The sequence below is a fragment of the Amblyraja radiata genome, chromosome 33, assembly GCF_010909765.2.
Source record: "Amblyraja radiata isolate CabotCenter1 chromosome 33, sAmbRad1.1.pri, whole genome shotgun sequence".
Lineage (NCBI taxonomy): Eukaryota > Metazoa > Chordata > Chondrichthyes > Rajiformes > Rajidae > Amblyraja > Amblyraja radiata.
Window position 1 is genome coordinate 12,767,712 of NC_045988.1, and position 12,533 is coordinate 12,780,244.

Here is a 12,533-nt window from a genome sequence, read left to right on the forward strand (position 1 = left end):
TCTCCTCCATGGCCAGAGCGAGCAACACCGGAAATTGGAGGAACAGCACCTCATATTCTGGGGAGTCTGCATCCTGAGAATTGAATTCTCCCAATTTTGTTAGTCCTTGCTGTCTCCTCCCCTTCCTCAGCCCTCGGGCTGTCTCCTCCCATCCCCCAGCCTTCGGGTTCCTCCTCCTCCTTTTTCCTTTCTTCTCCCCGCCCCCCCACCCCCCATCAGTCTGAAGAAGGGTTTCGGCCCGAAACGTTGCCTATTTCCTTCGCTCCATAGATGCTGCTGCACCCGCTGAGTTTCTCCAGCATTTTTGTGTACCTTCGATTTTCCAGCATCTGCAGTTCCTTCTTAAACAAGTAGTTTTATTGTTAATTGGAGAATTTACCAGTGTGTGAATAATAAAGGAGGTGTAGTGAAAAAGATCAGTTCTTTCCTGTACATTCTCCTCAGGTGCCGAGAACAACTAATCAAATGACAGCAAATTGCATCCATTGTTGACTGAGCTCAAATTGATGTTTTTGTTGCGTAGATTGGTACAGATCCTATACAAATGTGGTGCTTTTCTTATACATGTCCAGGCCTGGTATTGAGATATTTGTGTACAGCTCTTTTCTCAGTCTCTTAGACGATTGGACTTTAGCGATACAGTGTAGAAACAGGGTCTTTGGCCCACCGAGTCCTATCCTACCCCTAGGAGCTATTTACCTTTTTTTTACTGAAGCTGATTAACCTATAAACCTGTACATCTTTGAAGTGTGGATGGAAATCGGTGAGAAAACCTACACAGTCACAGGGAAAGCGTTCAAACTCTGTGCAGACAGCACCCGCAGTCAGGATCGAGTCTGGGTTTCTGGCACTGTAAGGCAGCAGCTCTACCGCAATGCCACCGTGTCACCCCTTAAACAGTCTGTTAACAGGTTCCACGTTTGTAGTGCATGTAGCTTTTTATGTCAGCATAAAATTTGGAATCGATCTGCCTTCACTTCCCAGATTATGGGCCCGATCTGTTGATGTACCAGTCTTAGTCCATCAGACGGCTACTCCGTAAACCTGCAGCCTCCGATGGTGGTGTTAGAGAGGTTGTTGCGGTGTGCCAGGCAGCCTCACTTTCTCTGTGATTCCCTAACATCAGCATTGTTTGTGGAAGTGACAGCCTGCAGGGAACTGTTCAACTCAGGATGTGTGCACCACATTTCCAACTGTCTCAATTTCCTCCTTGTTTGGTTGCCAGTTGCTTTGTTCTCTTGCCGAGCGCTAGCATTTAAGAGCCCACCACAGGCTAATTAACCTTTCATGAGCCATTATTGAGTATCTGAAGAAGAGACATTTTCAGTTCCTGGTTTAGCAAACCATCAATTGAACGGAATACTGAATCACAAGAAAAGTTTAATGTCTAATGTAATGTGCATCGGCACAAATAAATCTCCATGCTCTGTCTATAATCCAAATGATGAGGTGAAAAGATATTAACCTTCAAAGAACATTCCAGTACTTCAAAATCTGTCATATGCAAGCACTTTTCATTTGCGTATTAATCTTCTCCCAATCAGAACTTTTCAGGTTTTAGCTGGGCTTGGTGTGTTCTACCTGTATAATATGAAGATAAATTAAAAGAGCATAGCAGGAAATTACATCACCGTGTGTAAATATACTGTAAGTAAGCATCTTGAGCTGGTGTGGTTTCTATGAGATCAGAATAAAATCAATTGATCCGAAGGTTTAGTCAGGGGAGGTTTTGAAAGCATGGGGACAGATTCAGTGCCACAGCGGTGAGGATTAGGCATTGCCAGTAGCTATGCTGAACCTCACTGCACACTGACTTTGTTGGTTAAAGATTGGATGGTGACGTTAGAACAATACAGCACAGGAACAGGCCCTTTTGCTCATCATGTCTGCGCCGACCATTTTGGCAATCTATATAATTTCATATGCTTGTTTGTGATCTACATCCCTCTATGCTCTGCCTGTTATTACGTCCATCTAAATGCCTCTTAAACATGTCAATGTATCTGCTTCTACCACCTCCCATGGGAAGGCATTGCAGGCATCTAACATTCCCTCTATAAAGAGGTTACACCACGAATCTCCTTTGAAATTTCCCCCTCTCACCATAATGGGGTGAGTGTTACTTTATGTTGGTTAAACATTAGATTTCAGCTGATTTACATCGGGGAGACTAAGCGGAGGTTGGGCGATCGTTTCGCCGAACACCTCCGCTCAGTCCGCAATAACCAACCTGACCTCCCGGTGGCTCAGCACTTCAACTCCCCCTCCCATTCCCAATCCGACCTCTTTGTCCTGGGTCTCCTCCATTGCCAGAGTGAGCACCAGCAGAAATTGGAGGAACAGCACCTCATATTCCGCCTGGGGACCTTGCGTCCGGATGGCATTAACATTGAATTCTCCCAATTTTGCTAGTCCTTGCTGTCTCCTCCCCTTCCTTAACCCTCTAGCTGTCTCTTCCCACCCTCCCCCCCGCCCACCCTCGAGCTCCTCCTCCTCCCCTTTTTCCTTCCTTCTCCCCCCCACCCCCCATCAGTCTGAAGAAGGGTTTCGGCCCGAAACGTCGCCTATTTCCTTCGCTCCATAGATGCTGCTGCACCCGCTGAGTTTCTCCAGCAATTTTGTGTACCTTAGATTTTTCTTGTTTTGCCTGAGACGGTGCTTCGTTATAAAATTTAATCTTTCATTTTGCTTGCTCATTTTTTTCCTTTCTCAACTCAGTGGTAGAGTTGCTGCCTTACAGCCCTTACAGCGCTGGAGACCCGGGTTCGATCCCGACTACGGGTGCTGTCTGTATGGAGTTTGTACGTCCTTCCCGTGACTGCGTGAGGTTTTTATAAGATCTCCAGTTTCCTCCCACACTCCAAAGACATACTGGTATGTAGGTCAATTGGCTTGGTGTATGTGTAAATTGTCCCTAGCGTGTGTAGGATAGTGTTAATGTGTGGGGATTGCTGATCAGCATGGACTCGGCGGGCCGAAGGGCCTGTTTTCATGCTGTATTTCTAAACTAAATTAAACCAGTCTTCCCATCAACCAAGACTTGGGCGGTGTAACTGTTTCTTTGGAATATGGTGCCCTTGTAGCCAGCAATGCCCTTGTGATATGCATCCTCCATGAGCATCCTCTAATGAGCTTGTCTAGCTGGGTTGCCCGATGCTGAGTGGGAACTTCAATCAATTTTCCACAACCAGATGAGATGACGCTGAATCCAATTGAAACAAAAGCAATCGGACTCACGAAGGGCAGTTAACTCAGCACAGACTGGGAATTGAATCTGTACGTTTTTCATCTATTCTATATCGGTTTGTGGAAGCAACACTTCAATTTTAAAGCAATTTAAAACAACTTTGATTATTTTCTTCTATATTTTACTAGCAATAGTGCCAAGCCTTTGTTCCTGTAAGACAAAACTATATTGAAAACAGTTTTCATTTCGGAAGTTATTGCAGTGTATTCCATTCCTAGCTTTCTCCACCTCTATTCCCACACATCATCCAGAATTTACAATCACCTGAAATGAATAGCTGACTTCTACTGTTTAATATAGGCCTTCATTTCTATCTTATTTTTTAACTTATCAAGACCGTGGCAGTATGAGAGAAATCTTAACATATCTAAAGCTTAATTATTTTAAAATGTAAATAGCTTTAAATTCTAATTGTTCAAAGACATATGAATCATAACTTGGGCTGCTTTCAAATAAATACAAACAGGAATACTTGGTTGCACTTAGTTTTTCATCATGTTCCAAAGTACCTGACGAAATGCATTGTGTGTGTGTGTGTTTGTGTGTGTGTGTGTGTGTGTGTGTGTGTGTGTGTGTGTGTGTGTGTGTGTGTGTGTGTGTGTGTGTGTGTGTGTGTGTGTGTGTGTGTGTGTGTGTGTGTGTGTGTGTGTATATGTATGTATATATATGTGTATATATATATATATATATATATATATATATATGTGTGTGTATATATGTGTATATATGTATATGTATATGTATATGTATATATAGGTGTATATATATGTATATATGTATATATATACATGTATATATATGTGTGTGTATATTCATATATATGTGTGTATATATATGTGTGTGTGTGTATATGCATATATATATGTGTGTATTTATGTGTATATATATATGTGTGTGTATATATATATATGCGTGTGTATATATATGTATGTGCCAATATATATATGGATTTTGTCAGCTACAAGGTATTAGGACCAGCAGTAGAGCACTTAGTCCTTCAAAACCTTATCCGCCATTTACTAAGATCATGGCCTATCTAATTGTATCCTCAAATCTGCATTCCTAGCTACCTATGGTAACCTTCCTTTTACCAGCTTGCTTAGTAATTATCCATGTACATATTCCTTAATATTATTCAAAGACCCTGCTTCCATTGCCCTTTGATTAAGAGAATATCAAAAGGCACATAAACCTCGGAGAAGGAAAAATAATAATTTGATCCCCGTTTGAATGGTGACCCCTTATTTTTAAACAATGTCCTCTAGTTCTAGATTGCCCCATAAGAGGAAACACCTTCACCACATTCAACCTGCCAAGAGCTCTCTGGGTTTATATGTTTCAATTACATTTCTCCAACACTTTGAAACTCCAGCAAACACAAGGTAGACTGTTCAACCTTTCCATGGAAGACAATTTGTTTACTTCAGGCAATAGTCTCATAAACTTGCATCAAACTGCTTCCAATGCATTAACATCCCTCCTTAAATAAGAACAATTCTGTGTGGTGTACTCCAAATACAACAGTCAAGACTCTGTATTACCATAGAATAACCTACCTCCCTAATTTAAAAATAAAAACAGTTCCATTCACAATAAACAATAATACTCCATTGGCTTCCCTAAATATTTTCTGTACCTACATGTTAGCAATATGTGACCAGCACTGAGATTCTGTATCCCTATACATCTTAATGTTCTGCACTCTCTCACCATTCTAATAACATTTACATTAACTGCCAAGATGGACAACTAGCGATTCCCATATATATATTCATTTACCAGATCCTCCTCCATTTGTAGACCTCTTCTTTAGCCCCACAACTAACTTATTTTCCTATCCATCTTTGTTTTGTTGGAAAATTTACCATCCAACTTCGGTACCTTCATTGAAGTTAATTGTATAAATTGTCAAAAAGAAAATGTCCTCTCTATGCCTGCTCTCCATTCTATTTCTTAGCCAGCAACCTTCCATTCATGCCACTGTGTTATTTCCCTCAGCATGGATTTCCACATGAAACATGATGTGACCTTTGATAAAATAGCTCTATGAAACTTCAATACTTCAAGCAAAATCTCCAAGATTTAATAAACTCCAATAAACTGATCAAACGTGATTCCTATTTTACAAAACAACATTGACTTGGCCTGAAAATGACACAAAGTGCTGGAGTAACTCAGCAGGTCAGGCAGCATCTCTGGAGAACATGAATAGATGTGGGTCCGGACCTTTCATTTTTAGGTCAGGACCCTTTGTGGACATTGCCTGACTATCTTGTCTTTTTTTTTAAAATTCACTGTTATAACACATTTATAATAGTCTCTGACTTTTTCCTATGTCGGATATGAAGTTAAGTGGACAGTATTTTACTGTTTGTAGACAAAAATGCTGGAGAAACTCAGCGGGTGTGGCACCATCTATGGAGCGAAGGAAATGGGCAACGTTTAGGGTAGAAACCCTTCTTCAGACTGATGTGAGGGTGGGGGGGGGGGCGGGAAGAAGAAAGGAAGAGGTGGAGCCAGTGGGCTGAGGGTGGCGTCAACCCCAACCTACGGGTCTCCCAAATGCTTGTTCGTATGTATGGGCTGCACATAGGTCGGGGGCCTATAAGCTACATGTACCGTTATGCACATTAAAACCCTCTCTATGATGATTGCATAGCTTTTTGATGAAGCCTTTATTATGTTTCAGTTGCCATTAAGACTCCCTTTAAATGCAGTGTATTTGACAGTGCGTAACTCCACTCATTCATCACCGGTCTGACAGCCAGATGAAGATGTCTTAAACAACAATGCAAGTTGTCTGTTGGTGTGCAGAAAAAAAATTCCCGATTTAGCCTCGGGTTCGACATTAGCGATTTTGTTTTTAATGTACAATGGTATAATAATTTATTCAGTGCGATAAAATAATGTTTATTTATATTCACAGTTGTAATTCAAATTATGAGGATGAATTAATGGAGATTTGATTACCTAAAGATGGTTTCTTGTCCCTTTGTGTATTGTGTTTGCTCCTGGGCCTAGATAAATAGCAGTCTGCTCATTACAGTTCCTGTATGCTCAACTAGATATTGTGCCTAAAAGGGCCTTAAAGATAATTATGGTATTTGGGCATCACTAAATATTCACAATATCATGGATCCTACAAATGTAGGTGTAGGTGCCTGGAATTAAGTTGTTAGGGGGCAAAATTAACATCAGTAAATGTTTGAAGAATGAATAGGGTCATTGAGGAAACCACAACCTTGCTTACTATAGACTTCTGGAAATTAATTTCAATATTCCCTTCCATTTTATGATGATTATTTTTGTCATATTTAGCCAAGATATTGATTAACTTGGTCAGACGGAGCTTTGTTTCCTGTACTTAGTCCTTCATTAGAAGGAATTACTGAGTACAGTCAGAGGCCAGCTGCAACTTCTGTTGAGATAGAAACATTACATTCTCAGAGTTATGTTGGCACTTTGACCCATTTCACAGGGCCTAGAATACTCACTGCACCAGCTTTACAACAATAATTTCACCTGAACAGGATTCATCTTTCCATGTTCCATACGAGATTTGACGGGTTTCAACAAATGTGTGTTTTCCTCAGGTGATGGCAATTGATTTTTGTTCAAGATTAAGCTTGCAACACAAAGCAATCACCTTCTTGCCATGTCATTTTTTAGGTCATAAGCTGCAAGTAAAGAGAAAACAACTTAACTTATCATGATACAACTTGGTGCAAACTCTTGAAAATATACTCTTGCCTCCTGGTTCTAATTGGCAGTTTTTAGAAATTTAAATAGATCCCAATTGAATGATGATGGAGCATTGGTTACTTTGATCATATTGTTTGAACATTGGCCTCCTCCATTGTCAGATTGAGGCCCAGTGCAAATTGGAGGAATAGCACCGCACATTTCGCTTGGGTAGTTTACACCCCAGCAGTATGAACATTGACTTCTCTAACTACAAGTAGCCCTAGCTTTCCCTCTCTCTCCATACCCTCCCCCTTCCCATTTCTCCGACCAGTCTTACTGTCCCGACTACATTCTATCTCTGTTCCACCCACACCCCTGACATCAGTCTGAAGAAGGGTCTCAACTCGTAACGTCGCCCATTCTTTCTCTCCAGAGATGCTGCCTGTCCCACTTTTTGAGTCTACCTTTGAACATATAGTTGGTGAGTTTGGTGCCTTTTTTTTTCCAAAAAGGAGAAACTAAACAAATGTTTTCATGGAGAGAACCAGGTTGACACTCTGAAACTGTTCTGATCACAGTGACACAGCTAGTTGAGACCTCATAGCCTTACAACACCAGAAGACCCTAGTTTGATCGTGACCTCAGATGCTTATGTGTAGATTCCATGCTCTCCCTATAACTGCATGGGTATTTTTCGGGTGCTCTCGTTTCCTTCCACACCCCATAGTCATGTGGGTTGGTAGATTAATTGGCCATTGTGGATTGCCCCAAGTGTGTAGATGAGTGGTAGAATATTGGGAGAATTGAAGCAAATAAAGAGAGAAGAAACAATGGGTTCATCACATAATTAGTTAATGGTTGGTGTGGAAACGATGGGCCGAAGGGCACGCTTTTGTGTTGTCTCTCATGAATCTGTGACTCTTAGTAATTAAACTAGTAAATCTTAGAACTCATGCCCGAGGCTGGTTTATTTGTTTCAAAGGATGATAAAAGCTCTGGGGGAAAGAGCAAGTTTCAAATGATTTGCATCTTCTGAAGTAATTAAAATAACAAATTATTTCATTTTGCTGAGTTTTCTTAAAATCTAGCATTCTAATTATTCATACCTTTAGTTTTATATTATTTTAATTATTTTTGAATGTTATCAACAGTAGGTTCTAACTGGGGACTGGTCAAATAGTTGGGAACGTTTTATAGAACTTCATTGATTAGGGTCTGGCTTGGGGAACGTGGTTGTTACACAAGATTGAGGCCATCATGAAGGTCATCAAAACCAAAGATCTTATAGCGGAGCTCCGCTATAGGATCTTTGATCAAAACTGGTTCTTTTGGATGCTCACTCATCCAAAAAGTTTGGAGCAGTGGGAATGAAGTAGGCCGGATGGAACAGTGCTTCAGGCCAGATGTTATGCATCATAGATCTTGAAGGTGTTCCTCAAGTTAGCATCGGTCGTTTGCTCAGATACGTGAGGTGAAATATCTGCTTTTATGCAATGGGCTGATTTCTTTGATGAAATAGCTGGACAGCAAGTGAAAATCCTGTGAAGATGATATGTAATAGATCAGCCATAACTCAATTGGCCAAACAGCCTAATTCTGCTTCTGTGTGTTATGGTCTAAAACATTACATTTACTGTACTGAGTATTTTTTCTTATGAGTAACTGACCTGCTGAATAAAACTCCTCCCGGAAATCGAATTCATTCTGCGTCAAATGCTTTAAATAAGAGTGAGATTGATTCCTGTTGAGAAGGAGCAAACACGTCTTTATTCTTCACGAGAGACAATTAGACTATTAATAAATGCTGATAATAATGTATAGGAATACAATACATGGATTTTCACTCAGTTTAATGTTGAGAATGATCCAGAGAGTGGAAGCAATGTCTAAATATGCGATTCATTTGCCCCTTAATCACTCTCTCGGTGACCCTGCTCTAAGCAATCATGTCATGCGCAACGTAGCACGGATTTTCCAATGAATAAGTAGGGTACGTCAGGTGCACAAACCTAATGCTAATTGCTATGCTCATCTTTCACCCACTCACCCTCCAGTGCATTTGACCAATGCCATATTTATTTGTAAATGACGGGATTAAAATATTAAATATGATTCCCTATATTGAGAAACCAATGAACAAACATTTATCTTTATCTAAAGTTCAATTAATGAGATTAATTCCTAACCAACAGAGCTATCCTTGAATTACAGTCAAATTGACAATTCCTTCTTCCTGTTGTCACATGGCAAGTGTTTAATTATGTATAACTATATATTAGTTTTGCTCCCTAGTTCACACCAATTAGATTGGCCAGTGCTATAGGGATAATCCTTTAATGGCTAAATTTAAAAGTTAATTAGCCTTAATCTTAAACAGGTGCAGATAAGAGTGCATGCTTGGCTAGATTCCAAAACCATCGCCTGTCTGCAGAAGTCAAGTATGGGTTTGGTTGGTACCTGTAGGTGATTCTTGTCCTCGTAAACAAGGCACAGAGCAAGGTATGAATACAAATTAGTATATTCAAAATTAATAATGGCCACGTTATGAGATGTTTGTTTGTGTGTCTTTTGCATTGAAATAATTATTGCAATTGAACATATCACAAGTGGAATTATATTCCTTGGAGCACAATATTGTTTCATTAATTGGAAATCTTACTTATATAGATAATTGATTAGATAATGTTGATATATTCAGCAATTAGTTGTACGATTGTAATTTTTTTTGTGATTATTGTCCAGAGATGATTTATCAGTGCAATATGTAATCTGATGCAGACACATCAGATTAACAGATACTGTAATAATTTGCACTCCAATTCTAATGTTCCACTTGACCCTGCGGAAAAACTTGAATGAACAACAGGCAATGTTCTGGAATTGTTGTGCTAATCTCTCGCCCAGTTTTTAATTAACAACCAAGTGCAGACCCGTTGGGTCTGTTTCCCTAACGGCGTTTGCGGGGGGGCTGCGGCATCACACTCACATTAACCACCCCCCAAACACACAGGTGGGGGGAGGGGAGGTGAGAAGAGGGGAGGGAGGGAGGGGAGAGGAGGAGGAGGAAACGGGACAGATTTGGGAGGGAAAGGAGAGCGGGGTAGGAGGTGAGAGAGGGGGATGGGGAGAGAGACGTGGGGGAGGGGGGGGGTGGGGGGAAAGAGGGGAAGGAGTGGGAAGAGTGGAGGGGGAAGGGGGAGAGAAGAGGAAGAGTGGGGAGGAGAGGGGTAGGGGGAGTGATGGAAGAGGGACAGAGGGGAAGGGAGTGGGGAGAGAGGGAAGGGGGGTGGGGGAGAGAGGGAAGGGGGGAGGGATGAGGAGAGGGAGAGGGGGAGAGGAGTGGGGGAGGGAGGGAGGGGTAGGGGGTGTGATGGAAGAGGGACTGAGGGGTAGGGGGAAGGGGTTGGGGGAAGAGAGGGAAGGGGTGGGGGAGAGAGGGAAGGGTTGGGGTAGAGAGGGAAGGGGGTGGGGAGGGATGAGGAGAGGGAGAGGGGGAGAGGAGTGGGGAGGGAGGGGTAGAGGGGTAGCGGGAGTGGTGGAAGAGGGACGGGGGAGTGGTGGAAGAGGAACAGAGGGGTAGGGGAAGGGGTGGGGGAGAGGGGAAGGGAAGGGAAGAGAGAGGGATGGAGGAGGAAGAGGGGTGGGGGTAAGGGGAGAGAAGTGGAAGAGTGGGGAGGGAGGGGTAGGGGGAGGGGTGGAAGAGGGACAGAGCGGTATGGGGGAAGGGGGGTGGGGGAGAGAGGGATGGATGGGAGAGGGAGAGGGGTGAGAAGAGGGAGACATAGAAATTAAGTGCAGGAGTAGGCCATTCGGCCCTACGAGCCTGCACCACCATTCACTATGATCATGGCTGATCATCCAACTCAGTATCCTGTACCTGCCTTCTCTCCATACCCCCTGATCCCTTTAGCCACAAGGGCCAGATCTAACTCCCTCTTAAATATAGCCAATGAACTGGCCTCAACTACCTTCTATGCCAGTGAATTCCAGAGATTCACCACTCTCTGTGTGAAAAATGTTTTTCTCATCTCGGTCCTAAACGATTTACCCCTTATCCTTAAACTGTGACCCCTTGTTCTGGACTTCCCCAACATCTGGAACAATCTTCCTGCATCTAGCCTGTCCAACCACTTAAGAATTTTGTACGTTTCTATAAGATACCCCCTTAATCTTCTAAAATCTAGCGAGTACAAGCCGAGTCTATCCAGTCTTTATTCATATGAAAGTCCTGACATCCCAGGAATCAGTCTGGTGAGCCTTCTCTGTACTCCCTCTATGGCAACAATGTCTTTGAGCATTGGGCATTGTGACATCACACAATGGAACGTTCATCAGGGGCTGGGGCTGCTTCTATGGGTGAGAAGCCAGTATTTTTTGAAATATTTGGGGGGGGGGGGGGGCAGCGGCAAAACACTCACATTAACCACCCCCCAAACACACAGGTGGGGGGAGGGGGGGGTGAGAAGAGGGGAGGGAGGGGAGAGGAGGAGGAGGAAACGGGACAGATTTGGGAGAGAAAGGAGAGCGGGGTAGGGGGTGAGAGAGGGGGATGGGGAGAGAGATGTGGGGGAGGGGGGGGGGGATGGGGAGGGAGGGGAAGGGGGAGGGAGGGGGAGAGGGGGGGGGGAGAGAGGGGAAAGAGTGGGGAGGGAGAGTGGAGGGGGTGGGGGGGAGAGAAGTGGTAGAGTGGGGAGGGAGGAGGAGAGGGGTAGGGGGAGTGATGGAAGACGGACAGAGGGATAGGGGGAAGGGGGCGGGGGGAGAGAGGGAAGGGGGTAGGGGAGAGAGGGATGGGATAGGGAGAGGGGTGAGGAGAGGGAGGGGGGAGGAGAGAAGGGGGAGAGAAGTGGAAGAGTGGGGAGGGAGGGAGGGGTAGAGGGGGTGGGCGGGAGTGGTGGAAGAGGGACGGGGGAGTGGTGGAAGAGGAACAGAGGGGTAAGAGGAAGGGGTGGGGGAGAGAGGGAAAGGGAGGGGAAGAGAGAGGGGTGGGGGAGGGAGAGGGGTGGGGTAAGGGGAGAGAAGTGGAAGAGTGGGGAGGGAGGGGTAGGGGGAGTGGTGGAAGAGGGACAGAGGGGTAGGGGAAGGGGGCGGGGGGAGAGAGGGAAGGGGGTGGGGTAGAGAGGGAAGGGGGGTGGGGGAGAGAGGGATGGGTGGGAGAGGGAGAGGGGTGAGAAGAGGGAAACATAGAAATTAAGTGCAGGAGTAGGCCATTCGGCCCTTTGAGCCTGCACCACCATTAAATATGATCATGGCTGATCATCCAACTCAGTATCCTGTACCTGCCTTCTCTCCATATCCCCTGATCCCTTTAGCCACAAGGGCCACATCTAACTCCCTGTTAAGTTCCGATTGGACATATGTGAACATTGGGCATTGTGACATCACACAATGGAACGTTCACCATTGGCTGGGGCTCCTGCAAAGGCATATGTAAATGGATCCATTCCGATTGGACATCTGTGAGCATCGGGCATTGTGACATCACACGATGGAACGTTCACCAGGGGCTGGTGCTGCTTCTATGGGTGTAAAGCCAGTTTATTTTTGAAATATTGGGGGGGGGGGGGGGGATTTGATTAAAAACGTGTACTTAAACACGACG